The sequence below is a fragment of the Ranitomeya imitator genome, chromosome 4, assembly GCF_032444005.1.
Source record: "Ranitomeya imitator isolate aRanImi1 chromosome 4, aRanImi1.pri, whole genome shotgun sequence".
Classification (NCBI taxonomy): domain Eukaryota; kingdom Metazoa; phylum Chordata; class Amphibia; order Anura; family Dendrobatidae; genus Ranitomeya; species Ranitomeya imitator.
Window position 1 is genome coordinate 21,369,953 of NC_091285.1, and position 21,397 is coordinate 21,391,349.

A 21,397-nucleotide genomic window follows, 5' to 3' on the forward strand; every position below is an offset into this window, starting at 1 on the left:
CTTGGAGTAGCAAAATCAACAGTTGGGTACATTCTGAGAAAAAAGGAATTGACTGGTGAGCTTGGGAACTCAAAAAGGCCTGGGCGTCCACGGATGACAACAGTGGTGGATGATCGCCGCATACTTAATTTGGTGAAGAAGAACCCGTTCACAACATCAACTGAAGTCCAGAACACTCTCAGTGAAGTAGGTGTATCTGTCTCTAAGTCAACAGTAAAGAGAAGACTCCATGACAGTAAATACAAAGGGTTCACATCTAGATGCAAACCATTCATCAATACCAAAAATAGACAGAAAAACACCTCAAGAAGCCAGCTCAGTTCTGGAAAAGTATTCTATGGACAGATGAGACAAAGATCAACCTGTACCAGAATGATGGGAAGAAAAAAGTTTGGAGAAGAAAGGGAACGGCACATGATCCAAGGCACACCACATCCTCTGTAAAACATGGTGGAGGCAACGTGATGGCATGGGCATGCATGGCTTTCAATGGCACTGGGTCACTTGTGTTTATTGATGACATAAGAGCAGACAAGAGTAGCCGGATGAATTCTGAAGTGGACCGGGATATACTTTCAGCCCAGATTCAGCCAAATGCTGCAAAGTTGATTGGACGGCGCTTCATAGTACAGATGGACAATGACCCCAAGCATACAGCCAAAGCTACCCAGGAGTTCATGAGTGCCAAAAAGTGGAACATTCTGCAATGGCCAAGTCAATCTCCAGATCTAAACCCAATTGAGCATGCATTTCACTTGCTCAAATCCAGACTTAAGATGGAAAGACCCACAAACAAGCAAGACCTGAAGGCTGCGGCTGTAAAGGCCTGGAAAAGCATTAAGAAGGAGGAAACCCAGCGTTTGGTGATGTCCATGGGTTCCAAACTTAAGGCAGTGATTGCCTCCAAAGGATTTGCAACAAAATATTGAAAATAAAAATATTTTGTTTGGGTTATGTTTATTTGTCCAATTACTTTTGACCTCCTAAAATGTGGAGTGTTTGTAAAGAAATGTGTACAATTCCTACATTTTCTATCAGATATTTTTGTTCAACCCTTCAAATTAAACGTTACAATCTGCACTTGAATTCTGTTGTAGAGGTTTCATTTCAAATCCAATGTGGTGGCATGCAGAGCCCAACTCGCGAAAATTGTGTCACTGTCCAAATATTTCTGGCCCTAACTGTATGTCTTGGTATTGAGACTCTACTGTTCCATGTTTGGGTTCCTCCATTACTTGTACTTGCTGTATTTTCAATTTTGCATTCATCCCTGCTGTGTTCCACTTCATCTGTCCTGCTGCCCCTGAGATTCCCATGTGTGCCAAGTTCTCGCTGACCTTGTGCCTTTTTTCTTGCTACATCAACGCCCGGAGTCCATGTGTCCAACCGTACCTGAGACTTAGAGAATTCATCTCACCTGGTTAGCCTTACAACTAGACTTTAGTTAGTGATGAAGATAACAAACCAGAAGAGGACATGTACTTGTTAATCAAAATTGGAAATTTTTACAGAGGGTTATAACACTACATCCATAGGAGAGTAATCAACTGATACTGTGATTGCCCTGTTAAATTTTCATGCACATACTGACCTGGCGTGCCCTAGAAAAGAAAAAAAAGAGGCAAAGTAATTTCTCCATGAAGTTTGTACAGTTTTTTTTAAATTTTTTTGAAGATGGCGGCACCCATGACAGTGAATCCTTTGATCTTGTTTTGACTAATTTTACAATAAAAACTGAGAAATCTAAAAAGAAATTGTCTTTGTGTCACAAGAGCGCAGTCGTGTTCGACTATACTTCCTCGTTATCCTGTATCTAACAACTGTCTGCAGCAGGAGCCTCCCCCCTTTCCCTCCTCTTTGTCTTAACTCCTCCCCTCAGCCGTTCTCCAGGCAGACATGGAACAGATCAGGGGTGAACTGACCCATGTGTTTTCTGCAGGATTTCTACAATAATCTTAGCCTCAAGACCAAGCAGAAAAGAACAAACAGATTGAACAAGGTAATTTTCAGTCTTCCTCTATTGTTCATTCCTAGGGTAGAGCGGCCCTTTAAATTTGATTTAAAGGAATTGGAGGAACCTATGGATGTCAAAGTCCAATGATTACAATGGTCACCACTGTCATTCTTTATTAAAGGGAATCTGTCAACAGCATGATGTAGGGGCAGATACCCTGATTTCATTGATGTGTCACTTACTGCTGTGTGTAGCTGTTTCAATACTATTTGTGTTTTATCAGCAGGAGATTATCACTAGAGGACTAGATGTCTTGTGCCTTCTAGTCCAACCCCTTCCTGATGACATATTCCCTTTAATATTGTGAGTTGCCCTTCTAAATGCTACTGAGGGGTAAGAGGTGGTCTTGCCATTCTCCTGACTCTGCTGTTCCATACGTAACGATTCTGACCCTGGCATCACTAAGACCCCCATTTCCCATATATTTCACTGTAGATAACCAGTACTCTGCTAGCACCGCGACTTGAGTGTGAGGCAGTTCTTTCAAGGCTTCTTTTCTTGAAGAACATACTTGTGGGACTACGGAAGTAATAGGTCGAGTCGTCAACTCGTGGTAAGACTTAGTAAACATCATGGGGACTAACACAAGTCATAGACATAGCCATAGTCAAGGTCAGCAACACGGGGAAGTGAAATCATGAGACCGGAGAAAAACAAGCAGAAATGTAGTAACAAAAGATGGAATCGAGCTCCGGAATAGAAGGCAAATGGGGTCAAAATTAAAAAGCTGGATGGTTAGGTTCAAGAACTCAGGGATGAGAGGTGGAACCATGACCCAAATACCACTGACTGGCATATGTACAATTTAAAGAGGACACGTCACCTTTCTTGCCATGTCTCTTTTAGTAAATATTTATATTCCCCATGAAATAACAATTCTGGGACATATTTTCTTACAACTCAGTGTTGTGCTGTTTCTCTACTATTCCTCCTAAAAATGTATCTCTGTGATTGCTGGGTGTTACCGTTTTCAAATGTTTGTATCCCTATAGTGAGCACTGATTGGACACCGTCAGAATGGGCAGCGACCCACCCCCAAGGTCTGCAGGGGAGTGTCTCTGCCCACTCTAACACTGTCCAATCAAAGTTGACTAAAACAAGCCTCCCACTATGAAACTGTCCAATCGCTGTTTACTAGAGGGACACGCCCCCAACTAGTAACACCTAGGAGGAACAGGAGGAATATCAAGAGAATGGCACAACACAGAGTTACAGGAAAAGATGCTCTGAAATCCCCCATGAAATAACAATTCTGTAACATCTTTTCTTGTAACTCTGTGTTGTGCCATTTCTCTGCTATTCCTCTTAAAAATGTGTCTGGGATAATCGGGTGCTACCCTTGTCAAAAGTATGTGTCCCTATAGTCAACACTGATTGGACTGTGTCAGTTGGCAGTGACACACCCATAAGTTGTGCAGGGGTGTGTCTCTGCCCACTCTAACACTGTCCAACCAATGCTGACTATAAGGACACACCCATTCCGAAACTATCCAATCAGTGTTGCCTATAAGGGCACACCCCCAACTAGTAACACCTAGATGTCAATATTTTCCAGCACGGATATCGGGAGAATGGCACGACACAGAGTTACAGAAAAATATGCCCTGGAATTTATATATTCTACGGGAATAAAATAATTGACGACAAGAAATATGCCAAGTCCTCCTTTAAGAAGGTCACATGTTAATTTATTGGCTTAATACATAATGTGCACTAGGCTAAGGCAACCCATCTTCCGTCCTCAAAGTTTGGAGCAATGGCGGGTTTGTGACAGGTCCAATTTTAAAACTCATCCACAACTCAAAGAAATGCAGTGATTGATAATGATAGAAACAATTGCCTCGTGGAATGCTAGATAGAGCCGGAATGCGTTGTTTTTAAATACATTTTTCTTTTTAATTTTATTATTTTGGTTCTTTTTTGGTAATTTCATCTGCTACAGTGGGAGCGCCCTTCACCTGGTATCTATAACCCAAAGATATCCAAGAATTGGGAACGATACAAACGATTGCATCATGGGTTAGACCCCTGAAGAAGGCTGGATACACTTGAAACGCGTTGTGTTTTTATATACATTTTGAGTTTATTCTTTTGGTACTCCTTTTGGTAATGTCATTTCATCTGCTACTGTGGGAGCACCCTTCACCTGGTATCTATAACCCAAAGATATCCAAGAATTGGGAACGATACAAACGATTGCATCATGGGTTAGACCCCTGAAGAAGGCTGGATACACTTGAAACGCGTTGTGTTTTTATATACATTTTTAGTTTATTCTTTTGGTACTCCTTTTGGTAATGTCATTTCATCTGCTACTGTGGGAGCACCCTTCACCTGGTACCTTCACAACCCAAAGAGATCCAGCGATTGAGAATGACACAAACGATTGTCTCATGGAATAGACCCCTGAAGAAGGCTGGTAACACTCGAAACACGTTGTGTTTTTAAATACATTTTTTATATTATTATATTTTATTCTTTTGGTACTGTTTTGGTCATTTCATTTCATCTGCTGCTGTGGGAGCGCCCTTCACCTGGCACCTTCACAACCCAAAGATATCAAGCGATTGAGAATGACACAAACGATTGTCTCATGGAATAGATCCCTGAAGAAGGCTGGTAACACTCGAAACACTTTGTGTTTTTATATTATTATATTTTATTCTTTTGGTACTGTTTTGGTCATTTCATTTTGTCTGCTACTGTAGGAGCGCCCTTCAACTGGTACCTTCACAACCCAAATAGATCCAGCGATTGAGAATGACACAAATGATTGTCTCATGGAATAGACCCCTGAAGAAGGCTGGTAACACTCGAAACGCGTTGTGTTTTTATATACATTTTTAGTTTATTGTTTTGGTACTCCTTTTGGTAATGTCATTTCATCTGCTACTGTGGGAGCGCCCTTCACCTGGTACCTTCACAACCAAAAGAGATCCAGCGATTGAGAATGACACAAACGATTGTCTCATGGAATAGACCCCTGAAGAAGGCTGGTAACACTCGAAACGCGTTGTTTTTATATACATTTTTAGTTTATTGTTTTGGTACTCCTTTTGGTAATGTCATTTCATCTGCTACTGTGGGAGCGCCCTTCACCTGGTACCTTCACAACCAAAAGAGATCCAGCGATTGAGAATGACACAAACGATTGTCTCATGGAATAGACCCCTGAAGAAGGCTGGTAACACTCGAAACGCGTTGTGTTTTTATATACATTTTTAGTTTATTCTTTTGGTACTGTTTTGGTCATTTCATTTCATCTGCTACTGTGGGAGCGCCCTTCAACTGGTATCTTCACAACCCAAAGATATCCAGCGATTGAGAATGACACAAACGATTGTCTCATGTAATAAAAGTGTTTATTACCCACGATTCTGCCCACATGCAAAATTTAAGACAAGCGATAATGATGTGGGTAAAATGGAAAGTAGAAAAGTTTTCCTGACCGTGGGCTGCCAAAGCAGGGTGATACGACTGATGAATTTTCTTTCACATTCCCAATTATCATTAGCCCGAAACTCTCGAAAAAGTATAAACAAAATAGAGGGCGTTAGTCAAAACAGTCACGAGCGAGTCGTCAAGAATACAAAAGGCTTTCTGTGTTTATTTAGTTCTCGCACCGATAAGGAGGAGGCTTTGTGCTCATAATTTCACACACATCAGAAAAAAAGAAGCCATGCTGAGAGCAGGCTGACACGGCTTGTCTGAAGAATCACGGGCCTTGCCGACGGGCACGTTAACCCGTCCGATGCCGAGAAGAGGGCCTCACATTACAGCCTGCCTTGGAGAAATGTCATCGGCTTAACAATCTTCTATGTGAGAATATTATAAGTTGTACATATCCTCCCATGTGACTACACCAGCAAACATCACCACCCCATCCAATGGTCAGTGTATTGGGTGACCTAAAGGGGTTGTCCAAGATTAGAAAACCTTGGTTGCTTACGTTCAGAAACTAGGCCATCCCCAACTTAGGGTTGTGTGTGGTACTGCAGTTCACTTAATTGGGGATGAGTTGCAATACCAGACTCCAGCCATAGTCAAGGGTGGCGCTGTTTCTGAACGAACACAACCAAATTTTCCACTCCTGGACATCCCCTTTGGACATCTGTCCTGATCTGCATGCACATGAATATTTGGCCCAAATGGGTGTTCCTGTGTATTCAATAGGTAGAGGTGAGAAAGAAACAGTTTTGGAGGTGGTTTATGTCTCTTGAGAATGACCAATTTCTTTTTGTCCTGATATCATATACCAGATTATCTAAAGTACTGTATATTAGATAATAGTCTGGTGAACCCACCAGTTTTTAGTCTTCATACATCCGATTCCTGGAGTAGGTAGATTGAGGCCCGCTTGAGTAACAGTGGTTTAGGAGGACTCGTATTTGTGGGATGGTCTCAAATTGGATCCATGATCAAATTAAAATTTCCAGTCAAAAAAAGTTCTGTCCTGTTCTGAGACCTTCAATCGTGTCCGTTAGTCACTTTTTCAGCAATTTCATAAAGTAGGTTTTCAGACAAGACGGGTCAGCCTTTATTGTCCATGTGCATCAATCGGTTTTGACTGTCAATGACTATTTTCTGTTCATAGGGTGCCCTTCCTGGGACCACTTTTGGTAGGTACTAACCACTACACATCAGGAACACCCCAAATACCTGTTGTACAAAGGTAAATTACACAAGACCTGCCATATAATGAAAACATCCCACAAGACCGGTCGAATACTGAAACACCCCACAAGACGTGCCATATACCAGGACAACCCCACAAGACCCATCATATACTGAGAACACCCCACAAGACCTGTCATTTACCTGGAACACAACATGAGACCTGCTGTATACCGGGAACACAACACAAGACCTGCCGTATACCAGGAACACTCCACAAGACCTGATGTATACCTGATGTACACCAGGAACACCTCACAAGACCAGCAATATACCAGGAATACCCCACAAGACCTGCCGTATACCAGGAACACCCCACAAGACCAGCAATATACCAGGAATACCCCACAAGACCTGGCGTATACCAGGAACACCCCACAAGAGCAGCCGTATACCAGGAACACCCTACTAGACCAGCCATATACCAGGAACACCCCACAAGACCTGCCGTATATCTTCAGGAGCACTCTACAAGACCTGCCATATACCAGGAACCCCCACAAGACCTGACGTATACCAGAAACACCCCACAAAACCTGTCGTTTACCAGGAACATCCTACAAGACCAGCCATATACCAGGAACACCCCACAAGACGTGCCATATACCAGGACCACCCCACAAGACCCATCATATGAGAATACCACACAAGACCTGCCAATTACCTGGAACACCACAGAAGACCTGCTGTATACCGGGAACACAACACAAGACCTGATGTATACCAGGAACACCCCACAAAACCAGCAATATACCAGGAACACCCCACAAGACCAGCCGTATACCAGGAACACCCTACAAGACCAGCCATATACCAGGAACACCCCACAAGACCTGCCGTATACCAGAAACACCCCACAAGACCTGCCCTATATCTTCAGGAACACTCCACAGACCTGCCATATACCAGGAACACCCCACAAAACCAGCAATATACCAGGAACACCCCACAAAACCTGGCGTTTACCAGGAACATCCTACAAGCCCAGCCATATGCCAGGAACACCCCACAAGACCTGTCGTATACCAGGAGCACCCGGTGACATACAGAGAACACACCCCAAGACTTGTTATATACTGGGAACACAAAACAAGACAGGTCATATACCGGGAACACAACACAAACCCGTTGTATTCCGGGAACATCCCACAAGACCTGCTGTATATCAGAAACATCCCACAAGACCTGTCGTATAACGGGAACATCCCACAAGACCTGCTGTATATCAGAAACACCCCACAAGACCTGCTGTATATCAGAAACACCCCACAAGACCTGCTGCATACCGGGAACACCCCACAAGACCTGCTGTATACCAGGAACATCCTACAAGACAAGCCATATACCAGGAACATCCCACAAGACCTGCCATATACCAGGAACATCCTACAAGACCAGCCATATACCAGGAACACCCCGCAAGACCTGCTGTATATCAGAAGCACCTCACAAGACCTGCCATATACTGGAAACACTCCACAAGACCTACCATATACCAAAAAAACCCACAAGACCTGTTGTATACTGAAAACCCCCACAAAACCTGCCATATACCAGGAACACTACAGAAGATCTACCATATACCAGGAACAGTCCACAAGACCCGCCATACATTGGTAACACCGCACAAGACCCATGGCATACTGAGAACACACCCCAAGACCTGTCATATACCAAGAACACAACACAAGACCTGTTGGTTTCGAGAAGCTCTTATTCAGACATCACAATTTGGTTTTTATTAGAGTCGCTCAAATTTTCCGTTTGTCCATTTTTCCTGCCGTCCAACATACTTCAAGAACTGACTATTCGCTCAATAACTCCCACCCCAGGCAGGAGCCATTGTAACAAGATAATCTAATATATAATTGCCTAGAATACTACTTCCTGCTAATGTCCGGAGCTAATGTCCGGAGCTAATGTCCGGAGCTAATGTCCGGAGATACGTGACGTCAACAGTGTCCAGTGTCTGATTGGTTGCCGCCTGCTGCGAGCGACCAATCAGAAACGTGCCGTACTGTGACACACTCCGCCCGCCATTTTGGTGTGATTTTTGAATTTTTACCTCACAGCAAGTTTCTACTGCGTGGAGGCGGGCCCAGTGACGTTGCTCTTCATGCTCCTGCCGAATTTCGTCAAAAAAATGATAATACCATTTACCAAAACTATATATATTTAGTTGTGAAGTGGTTCAGTGACATTTTCACACCAATTTTGAACTTTTGTTTGGTGTTTTCTCCATATACTGCCTGTTATTCACTGACTGTTATACTGAGAGACTGCCGTTTATTAACCTCTTCTTTGCCACATTGGGTATATTGCTCTATTATTTGCCACATAAGGACATTGTCCATTATTGCCCAGCAATTTCTCTGCAATATAAACTGCCTATTTATTAATATCTGCATTCCTGCAAAGAACTATTGCCTATTATTAACTGGCTATTTTCCTACTACCTGACACTGCCTCTTATTAACCTGTTGTTTGCCACCACCACGCTTAAAGCTGTTTAGCTTAGCCAACATGAGCTCTAATAGTAAGGATACTAATGACACAGAGCTAACAAGAATTGTCAAGAGCTGGTGAGTGCAGCCATTTTTTGTTCTTTCTTACTATTATTTATTAATTGTATTATTCTTACATTTGAATAAATAAAGTATATATGGATTCTAGACTCCCGATTCTTTAGAATCGGGCTGCCATCTAGTCAATTATATATATATTTTTTTGTTGTTGTTTTAAAGATTTAGCTTTTATTTTTTCTTCTTTTCAAAAACTTAGCTCCTCTCAACAAATAATTGCAAAACAAAGCTCCGTACATGTAGGAACATAACAATCAACACTTTCAGAAGATTTAGCAAACTCTGAGGTTTGTAACCCAAAAACCCTTTCACCACAAGGGTTGCCGCAAAGCATGCCAGCTAACACCACATCTCGTGCGCTAATTACACAGGAAGCCAAACATTTGGCCTGAAACATTCATTTACTTTCTTGATATACTACGTATGACTCCTTCGAGGCATTTCTGAAGTATAAGGCCGACACGTCATACCGAGAGACCCGCAACAATATCATAAAACCCAGTCGTGTGAAATGCGCTAAGTCCCGGCCCTGAGTACAGGATCTCCTTGTTATAACGATTTTTTTTTTTCCCTAAAGGTCATCAGACGTCTTTTTTTTTGGAAAGGCTTCAAACACTCGGTGTGTCCAAGCAACGCGCAGCTGTGGCGATTCGACTGTATCACTGTGTCACTACAATGGGTCGCTTCTGATTGCTTTAACTCTTTGATGGTGAAAAGAAAATACAACCCTTGTAGCCAATTTTGGGCCTAAGAACACCTTTTTTTTGCATATATTTGTGGTTTTATGTTTTTGTAGGATGAGTTGGAGATTTTTAGGCAGAATGTTGGTGAACGTTTAGGGTAGATTTCTACATTAATTTTGAATATTTTTCCAATGGTAAAATGCCTAAAAAAATAATGTCTTTGATTTCTATAGTTTACACTCTTTTATGTTCTTTTTATGCTTTTTTGTACGTTTACTTCCCTGTTAGTAATTTTATTTATTTATTTGTGGAATAAGTCTGAGAATTTTAGCCACAATTTTGGGCACTTATAAGGTAGATTTACATATTTTTGAATATTTTTACGCAGGCAAAATGCATTAATTAAAAAATCTGACTTTGATTTTTATTGTTTATGCTTTCTTACGCTCTTTTTACGTTTATTTCCTTGTTCAGCTATGTGCACACATTGTGGATTTAGTTGCGGCTCCGCAGCATTTTTTACACGCAGATTTGCACCAAATCCGCAAAGAGTGCTCAGGCAATGTTAATCAGTGGGAATCCAGAATTGTTGTGCACATGGTGCGGAAAATTCTCAGCGTTTTATTTTCCACAGCATGTCAATTCTTTTTGCGGATCTGCAGCGTTTCTGCACCCATTGACTTCCATTGAGTCAGTCAAATCTGCAGCAAATCTGCAGGTGTAAAAAGGTCTGCGGATTTTCTGCGGAGTTGCATGCCAAAAACGCTGCAGATAGGGAGGAGGAACAGTGTGTGGGCAGAGAATATGTGTGTGGGCGGAGACTATGTGTGAGCAGAGAATATGTGCGGGTCTGTCTGCGGGTGTCTGTGTGTATGTGCGAGTGTCTGCAGGTGTGTGCGCGGCTGTGTGTGGGTGTCTGCGTGTGTCTGTGTGAGGGTGTCTGTGTGTGTCTCTCTGTGTGCGGGTGTCTGCGGTTGTCTCTGTGTGTGTGTGCAGGTCTGTGTGCGGGTATGTATATGTGTGTGCAGGTGTCTGTGTGTGTGTACCCAGGCATCGTCTGATGGGACTACTGTTTCCATCCAGCTATATCTGCTGTCACATATAACAGTGACAGCATCAGCCGATGATGGTGCAGTAGTCCCGTCAGCCAGCGCCTGTGTTCAATTGTAAAAAAAAAACAAAACAAAAAAACCATGTACATATTCGCATACACATTCATACTCACCAAACACCTAATTCCCCAATGCCCTCAATCTCCTGCAATAAAAATAAATTAATAAGCCACCATAAATACTCCCTGGTCCGACGTAGTCCATTTAATATCGAGTGTCCCATGATGATCTCATGTGTAGAACAGTCACATCGGGAGATGTGACCGCTCTACACGGCTCTGGCGATACACTGACAGGAGGTGATCCTTTCACAGTGTATCACTGCACTGCCGTGAGAGAGTTCACTGGAGTTCATGCTGTCACTTGCAGCACTGAAAATTCCTACGCAACAGTGCTGTAAAGTGAGAGCACGAACTCCGGTGAACTCTTAGTGTATCACTGGATGCCGTGTAGAGGAGTCACATCTCCTGATGTGGCTGTTCTACACGGGAGATCATCATGGTACACTCGTTATTAAATAGATTACATTGGACAGGGAGTATTTGGGTTGGTTTATTATTTTATTTTTGTTGCAGGTGATCGAGGGATTCAAGGATTAGGTGATGTTGTAAGTATGGTAAATTAAGATTAATAAAGGATTTTATTCTGGCTGTGTGTTTATTGACCATCTTACTATAGGATTAGCAATGGATTGGTGTCTTATAGACGCTTCTCCATTACCTAAGCCGTGGGCTTGATGTCACCTGTCAATACAAAGGTGACATCAACCACATAAATATTACCCCACTTGCCACCGCTACAGGGCAAGTGGGAAGAGCGAGGCTAAGTGCCAGAATTGAACCGTGCGGAATCACCGCTCCAAATACATTGTACAGGGACGTTTATCTTGCGGAGACTGAGCGTCTCCACAAGATAAATTGACATGCTGCGGTCTGGAAAGATGCGCAGCATGTCTGTCTCCGCAGGGAAGCGGCGCACAGTGGAGATGGGATTTCTTCAAATCCCACCCACTATGCTGTAACATCTGGCGGCTGTGGGTTGGACGCTGTGGATGTACACAGCATCCAACCCGCAGTGTTTACTGACCGTGGGAACATACCCTTATAAAGTTTTGAAAATTAAACAGAATGCGTTTCATGCAGATTTCGTGTGTGTGTGTATGTCTTTTATTTAACTCTTTATTTACCATTTTATTAATGATGGTATCTGGCTGATACCTGGTCATTACTGAACCTCGGGCTTGGTATTACATATATATTATATTCACTTATATTTGTTTTGTGTGTGTAAACATTATATTTGAACATGGTATGTAATGATATTATAGTCTTGAATGGAGAATGTAAAAGAAGGGGTTGGACTAGGAAATTACAATACAATTATTTATTTATTTTGTTAAATAATATATCTTTATTTAGCTTAAAAAAACGCAGACAAATCCGCATAGAAATCTGCATGAAAATCCGCATCAAAAACACATGTGTTTTCAACTGCGTTTTCTGCCAAGAGAGGAAGAATCCGCGCAGATTTTTACAAGAGCAAATCCGCAACGTGTGCACATACCCTTAGTGGTTTTCTGTTTTTGCGGGACGAGTTGGAGATTTTTAGGTCAAATTTTGGGGAACGCATAGGGTAGAATTATACTTTTGCCTTTGATTTTTATTGTTTCTGCTCTTTAATGTTCTTTTTATGCTTTTTTACATTTACTTTCCTATTGGTAGTTTTATGTTTTTGAAGGATGAGTTGGATATTTTTTAGGAGAATTTTGGTAAACTTTTAAGTTTAGATAGATTTATACATTTTTGAATATTTATTTTTATTGTTTAAGCTCCGCTATTTTCTTTTTATCTTTTTAACGTTTACTTCTCATTTTGTGGTTTTATGTTTTTGTGCCACGAGTTTGAGATTTTTAGGCAGTTTTTTAGGGATCATATAAAAGAGATTTATACATTTTTGAATATTTATTTTTATTGTTTATGCTCATTTATGCTGTTTTTAGTGTCTATTACATTTACTTGTGGTTTTATGTTGTTGTGGGACGAGTAGTACATTTTTGGGGTGCATATAAGATACATTTTCATTGTAAATTTTGAATGTCTATTATAATGATGTGTTTTAAATTTTATTTTTTATGCTCTGTCTTTACCATTTACAATAATTGCAAATTAATTAAAGGGATGTTTTGTAAATATGACACCCAGAGACTTTAAGAGGGGCCCAATATACCTCTGGATGCTCTTGATTTTATCTGGGCATGCTTTTTTGGATGTCAATTTTACCATAGCATTTCTTTTAGGGGGAAATAATTCTGTAATATGACCCCCGTAAAGAACACCCTGTGGTGGCATTCAATGTGCCTATGACTTCGTAGTACAAAAACTCGGTGTACACTGTTCTGTCCACCCTCAGTGTCCACCCAAATGAAAGTCTTTTCCACCTGGTAGCCATGAGAGCTGATTCAGATTAGTCTCCGTTCCCTCTGTTATTATGGTTTTCATCTTTACAGGCAAATTGTCTCTTCAGAGACAATTTGCATATTTAATTTCCCGGAGGAGCATTGCATGGCCTACAAGTCTCTTCACTCTGACATGCCAGGCTTGGCTTGTCATTCTCCACGAGGAGAAACGTTACCCCTTAGACCTCATCTTTACAGACGTAGTAGTGGATTTAGTAGATCCCATCTAATGGTTCCATTGGGTTCTAATTTTTTGGTCAACTGAGTTGGATTGGGTACCAGGCTACAAGAGTTCGTCTGAACAAGCAAAACCGGTCAAGAAATAACAGGATCAATGCCTTAAAGTGGGTTCACAACTGTAGAGAGCCTCAATTCAGTCTCCTCTGGCTACTGCCTTGACTTGTACAATGGGGTCAGTGGATCTCATATCACCAAATAGATGCGCGTCCTGAAAGTGGAGACCCACCTTCACTATGCTCTGGATATGCTATAAAAATCTAAAGATTAAAAATCACTTTAAAGGGGTTATCCACCACTAGATAGTTAAGGTGGGTGCAACCCCTTTGATCAAATTTAATGCATGACCAAAAAATTGGACCGATATGGAGAAAATGTGGTCTACTGGGATATACAGAAACCGATAACTAAGTAGTACTCTAGATTGTGGTCCTACTGGTCGGTTACCTAGTGTTCTGGTCTGTGGTGGCAATACGCCCAAAAAACCATAAGAGAAATGGGCACTAATGCAGATATTTGGTACAGTGGCCATCGTTGAGAACTGTATGTGCTAGAGCAGATAGGGTTGGAGGAAAATGGTGAGTATGTATAAGCATCTGTTAACTGTTTCCGGAATGGTCATATCATGGATACTCGTAGCGATGGACCCATTTGACAAACAATGGGTTGAGTTGGATTGTGCCAAGGTGTCCATCGTTTGAAAGAATATAGAAGATGGGTTGTCCGCCTCTCTCTACAGAAAGTGTTCTAGTAATGCAATTCTGAATCTGTTTCTAGACAAATGCCACCATGTTTATCCAAACCTGGAGACCCCGTTAATTAATCAGTGTCCAATCATCAGCGGTCATGCCAGAATTTAAGGATCGAGTATGATGGGGTCATTCTGAAACTCCTGTTTAGAACATAACTTTTTACGTCTTTAGTACTAATGTCGTTTTTTTTCCGTCGAGGCACTGCTGTAAAGTTTTGGAGGACTTGTAACGTAAAGCATGTAAACCTCCATGCATAAGTGACAGGAAAGGCAAATACGGCTTGTATAGCAGACACAGATGCAAGCCCGAGACGGGAGTTCATCTGTGCGTCTAGACACATTATTTAGAGCGTGATACATTGCCCCAAAAGTGTTAACCAAATATTGATGAAATCTGCCGTAATTTATTGGCTTAGGTAAGTGTCGCAGGACATGCGTAGCTCTGTCAGTGAAGAAATGTTGCTATACATTAGAAATCACCAGAACAGGAAGCCATTAACAATGTTTTTAGAATTTGCCTTTATTTTTCAAGAATTATGTCAAGGAAAGCGCAAGGCTGATGCGTTACGCTGAATTCATCTCTCACCAGGGATTTACCATCCCCAGAAGTCAATCCAGAAAATAACATTTCTTGTTCTACAGTTGACGCTACATAGACGACATAGGTCATGGTTTTTTTTCCCATTTTCACCACCTTTACATAACAGAATTTGTAAAGTCGTGAAGAGTCTGGACCTAAACTCTAAACCTAACAAAATCCACTGACTTTTTAGTTAGATTTCATAGGCTCCAGAAAAAAACTTGTGCCGAGAATTAAAATCCACAACATGATTTTTAATAATGTCAATTACGCAAGGTAATAAGCTGTGGATTAGCTCCAATGAATTACAATCGGGTTTTGGTTGCAGATTTCTGCTCTAAAGATTATTGGGCATTGTTTTCTTCCCCCATGTCTGACTCCCTATGTCAGACATTGTTTACTTCCCCTATGTCTGACTCCCTATGTCAGACATTGTTTTCTTCCCCAATGTCTGACTCCCTATGTCAGACATTGTTTTCTTCCCCTATGTCTGACTCCCTGTCAGACATTGTTTTCTTCCCCCATGTCTGACTCCCTATGTCAGACATTGTTTTCTTCCCCTATGTCTGGCTCCCTGTCAGACATTGTTTTCTTCCCCTATGTCTGGCTCCCTATGTCATACATTGTTTTCTTCCCCAATGTCTGACTCCCTATGTCAGACATTGTTTTCTTCCCCTATGTCTGGCTCCCTGTCAGACATTGTTTTCTTCCCCTATGTCTGGCTCCCTATGTCATACATTGTTTTCTTCCCTTATGTCTGACTCCTGTCTGACTCCCTGTCAGACATTGTTTTCTTCCCCCATGTCTGACTCCCTATGTCAGACATTGTTTTCTTCCCCTATGTCTGGCTCCCTGTCAGACATTGTTTTCTTCCCCTATGTCTGACTCACTATGTCAGACATTGTTTTCTTCCCCAATGTCTGACTCCCTATGTCAGACATTGTTTTCTTCCCCTATGTCTGGCTCCCTTTCAGACATTGTTTTCTTCCCCTATGTCTGACTCCCTATGTCAGACATTGTTTTCTTCCCCTATGTCTGACTCCCTATGTCAGACATTGTTTTCTTCCCCCATGTCTGACTCCCTATGTCAGACATTGTTTTCTTCCCCTATGTCTGGCTCCCTGTCAGACATTGTTTTCTTCCCCTATGTCTGACTCACTATGTCAGACATTGTTTTCTTCCCCCATGTCTGACTCCCTATGTCAGACATTGTTTTCTTCCCCTATGTCTGGCTCCCTGTCAGACATTGTTTTCTTCCCCTATGTCTGACTCCCTATGTCAGACATTGTTTTCTTCCCCCATGTCTGACTCCCTATGTCAGACATTGTTTTCTTCCCCTATGTCTGACTCCCTATGTCCGACATTGTTTTCTTCCCTTATGTCTGACTCCTGTCTGACTCCCTATGTCAGACATTGTTTTCTTCCTCTGTGTCTGACTCCCAGTATCAGACATTGTTTTCTTCCTCTATGTCTGACTCCCTATGTCAGACATTGTTTTCTTCCCCTATGTCTGACCCCCTATGTCAGACATTGTTTTCTTCCTCTATGTCTGACTCCCTATGTCAGACATTGTTTTCTTCCTCTATGTCTGACTCCCTCTGTGCTAGTCCGCATTGGGTTGCTACCATCATCAACCAAGGTCTTATAAGGTTGGCTCTTGAGGCTTTCACCGCCAGAGTATTCAGGAAGTAGAATATCTTGCAAACACAAACACAAAGGGTGCCAGGAGCAGGTTAGGTGATTGGCTTAATTTTGGAAGGAGTTATCTTTAGTGGGGCTACAGCTTTTAAATGAGAGCCCATCCCACAAGGAGCCAACAAATACTCAATTCATCCTTTGTCTTTTTATCAAAAATTTTACAGGTACATGTGGTCAATGAGTGCATAAAATGCTTCTCAAAGTTATCCCAAAGCCCCTCGTGGCCTGGAAAGTATAAGCATATCTACTAAGGCTTCTATCACAGTGGTCAAGCATAAAGGAAGAAAGTTTTTATATGTAGAGCTGGCAATCATTTCCTTTCCAACACAATGATTTTGGCCACGTTTGCTGTGGCAGTAGTTACTTAAGGTAACTTTTTCATTTATTATTCCAGATCTGTTCTTCAATAATAATCATATAATTGCACAAACAACACTTAATCACTGCATTTGGGCAACATTATCACTGATTTTTTTTATGAAAGTGCGGCTCAACATAATTTTTTTTGACAATGAGATCTTGGTCATGCTGGGTCCCAAGTATCGAAGGTCTCAATGCATCCCTGCCATGCAATAGTTGTGCATCGTAACACCGAAGGAAACGGCCAAAGCCAACCAAAATAATTAGCATCTAGTGGGGAATGGGTAAGCATTGAAATGGGAGCCAGGGGGAACGGCTAGGGGGATCAGATAGGAGCTACAGGTAAAATAAACACAAGTTTGCCCACATATAACTGTTCATTCCTGGGGGTCTTAACAGGGGGATACTTTGCAATCAACTTATTCTTAAGTTATGCTTCTATAGTATAGTCAAACACATGTTTCAACATTTGCCTTCATGAAGTATGGAACTGATCTTCATACATACCATACATGGTCCTGCTAACCAGTCATCTCCAGGGAACTGAATGGAAACTAAATTGGAACACCTACTTTTGGGTGAAGATTAAAGGTGTAGTCCACTACTAGGACAACCCCTTCTTGATCAAAATGTTTTCCCCCTCATAAAATAATAAAACCTATACTCACCTTCCATGTTGGGCGTCGTTCGTGCGGTGTAGTTACACGCTCTCGCCGGGGCTCTCATGCAGTGTTGTGACCCTTGATGCCAGCACCCAATCAGCGCTAACATCACTGTCTCCGGCTTTGGACAAATCGAACATGAAGAGGAAGTCCGGGATGTAGATGATCTTGGACTTCCTCTTCATGCTCAATTCGACAGGTGGTGGGGACAGTGATGCCGACGCTGATTGGGCACCAGCATCACGTGTCACAATAACAGCTCGGAAGTCCCGGGAAAGTGAGTGCCGACAGCGCGGGAACGGCAACAGCATGGGAGGTGAGTATAGGCTTTATCTTTTTATGGGGCCAAGCGAATGCTTGAGAAGAAGTTGTCCAAGTAGTGGACAACTTATTTAAGCTAACACTGCTCTTTAACGCTGATCCCTACATTTTCTGTTATCCATTTGCCTTCTATAGCCTCTCTATTTCTGGCTGCAGAATGATTCATCTGACAATCCATCAGTGAGTCCACAATGAAGCTCTGACTTTTTTTCAGAGTGCCTCTCAGCCTATTTATTACCACAGACCACCTTAATATCCAAAAAACATAGGTGTCTGACAACAACTCTCGTAGAGGAATGCACAGTACAATTCTCCAAGGAAACCTCTTAGAAATAGTTTTATATGTACGCTTCAACAACGTTTCGACCTGTAATAGGTGTCTGAAAAAGACATTTACAGGTCGAAACGTTGTTCATGTCCATTGCAGAATAAACTTTGTTTTAATTGAAGACCCTGGACTTGGATGCTGTCCATTACACCATATCAGAGTGCAATGTGCAGGAAAACAAAGAGCCTGTAAAAGGAAAATGAGGCAACATTTTTAATTATTATTATTATAGCGCCATTTATTCCATGACGCTATACATGTGAGGAGGGGTATACATAATAAAAAACAAGCACAATAATCTTAATCAATACAAGTCACGACTGGTACAGGAGGAGAGAGGACCCTGCCCACAAGGGCTAGCAATCTACAAGGGATGGGTGAGGATACAGTAGGTGAGGGCAGAGCTGGTCGTGCAGCGGTTTGGTGGATCGGTGGTTACTGCAGGTTGTAGGCTTGTCGGAAGAGGTAGGTTTTCAGGTTCCTTTTGAAGGTTTCCACGGTGGGCGGGAGTCTGATATGTTGGGGTAGAACGTTCCAGGGTACTGGGGATGCGCAGGAGAAAGCTTGTATACGATTGTGGGAAGAGGAGATAAGAGGGGAGTAGAGAAGGAGATCTTGTGAGGATCGGAGGTTGCGTGCTGGTAGGTACCGGGAGACGAGGTCGCAGATGTATGGAGGAGACAGGTTGTGGATGGCTTTGTACGCCATGGTTAGGGTTTTGAACTGAAGTCTCTGGGTAATGGGGAGCCAGTGAAGGGAATGACAGAGGGGTGAGGCCGGGGAATAGCGGGGGGACAGGTGGATTAGTCGGGCAGCAGAGTTTAGGATAGATTGGAGGGGCGCAAGAGTGTTAGAGGGGAAGCCACAGAGCAGGAGGTTGCAGTAGTCAAAGCAGGAGATGATGAGGGCATGCACTAGATTTTATGCAGATTCTAGGTTGAGGAATGTACGGATCTGGGAGACGTTTTTGAGTTGAAGTCGGCAGGAAGTGGAAAGGGCTTGGATATGTGGTTTGAAGGAGAGATCAGAGTCAAGGATTACACTGAGGCAGCGAGCTTGTGGGACTGGGGAGAGTGGGCAGCCATTTACGTTAATAGATAGGTTTGTTGGGAGAGTCGAGTAAGATGGGGGAAAGATGATGAATTCTGTTTTGTCCATGTTAAGTTTTAGAAATCTAGCAGAGAAGAAGGATGAAATAGCGGACAGACATTGTGGGATTTTGGTTAGTAGGGAGGTGATATCTGGTCCAGAGAGGTAGATTTGTGTGTCATCAGCATTGAGGTGATACTGCAAGCCGTGAGATTCTATGAGATAGGGGGTGAGGTGAGGAAGTAGTGTGTGAGTGAGAGACACTGAATATCCAGGGTTTCCAGGGTTTCTGAGGGATGTTATTCTGGATTATCTCAATGAGAATAACTGTTTAACTCCATATTAGCATGGGTTTATGAGAAATCGCTCCTGTCAAACCAATCTAATCAGTTTTTATGAAGAGGTAAGCTATAGGCTGGACAACGGTGAGTCATTGGACGTGGTATATCTCGATTTTTCCAAAGCGTTTGATACCGTGCCGCACAAGAGGTTGGTACACAAAATGAGAATGCTTGGTCTGGGGGAAAATGTGTGTAAATGGGTTAGTAACTGGCTTAGTGATAGAAAGCAGAGGGTGGTTATAAATGGTATAGTCTCTAACTGGGTCGCTGTGACCAGTGGGGTACCGCAGGGGTCAGTATTGGGACCTGTTCTCTTCAACATATTCATTAATGATCTGGTAGAAGGTTTACACAGTAAAATATCGATATTTGCAGATGATACAAAACTATGTAAAGCAGTTAATACAAGAGAAGATAGTATTCTGCTACAGATGGATCTGGATAAGTTGGAAACTTGGGCTGAAAGGTGGCAGATGAGGTTTAACAATGATAAATGTAAGGTTATACACATGGGAAGAAGGAATCAATGTCACCATTACACACTGAATGGGAAACCACTGGGTAAATCTGACAGGGAGAAGGACTTGGGGATCCTAGTTAATGATAAACTTACCTGGAGCAGCCAGTGCCAGGCAGCAGCTGCCAAGGCAAACAGGATCATGGGGTGCATTAAAAGAGGTCTGGATACACATGATGAGAGCATTATACTGCCTCTGTACAAATCCCTAGTTAGACCGCACATGGAGTACTGTGTCCAGTTTTGGGCACCGGTGCTCAGGAAGGATATAATGGAACTAGAGAGAGTACAAAGGAGGGCAACAAAATTAATAAAGGGGATGGGAGAACTACAATACCCAGATAGATTAGCGAAATTAGGATTATTTAGTCTAGAAAAAAGACGACTGAGGGGCGATCTAATAACCATGTATAAGTATATAAGGGGACAATACAAATATCTCGCTGAGGATCTGTTTATACCAAGGAAGGTGACGGGCACAAGGGGGCATTCTTTGCGTCTGGAGGAGAGAAGGTTTTTCCACCAACATAGAAGAGGATTCTTTACTGTTAGGGCAGTGAGAATCTGGAATTGCTTGCCTGAGGAGGTGGTGATGGCGAACTCAGTCGAGGGGTTCAAGAGAGGCCTGGATGTCTTCCTGGAGCAGAACAATATTGTATCATACAATTATTAGGTTCTGTAGAAGGACGTAGATCTGGGGATTTATTATGATGGAATATAGGCTGAACTGGATGGACAAATGTCTTTTTTTGGCCTTACTAACTATGTAACTACCATGTGCAAGTACCTGTCATGTCTGTTACACCTCACAGAATCAGTCTTTTAGGTATGATGCGATCTAAGATAGGGCCAAGTCTGTGATGCCAATAGATGAGAGTGTCTGTAGTAATAGGGAATGGTCCACTGTGTCAAAAGCAGAGAACAGGTTCAGGAGAAGGGGGACAGAGTAGTGTCGCTTGGCTTTGGCAGTCAGCAGGTCTTTAGTTAGGGCAG

At 42.3% G+C, this 21,397-nt stretch overlaps 1 long non-coding RNA gene across 1 annotated transcript in view; it reads left to right on the top strand.

The window, feature by feature from the left end:
- Window positions 1-5,291, top strand: part of LOC138675249 (uncharacterized) — a 76,345-nt gene extending 71,054 nt beyond the window's left edge. The window contains exons 2-3 of the long non-coding RNA XR_011320652.1: window positions 1,940-1,999; window positions 3,957-5,291. This is a non-coding gene — a long non-coding RNA (uncharacterized lncRNA). The remainder of the gene's footprint in view (window positions 1-1,939; window positions 2,000-3,956) is intronic.
- Window positions 5,292-21,397: the final 16,106 nt, after the last annotated feature.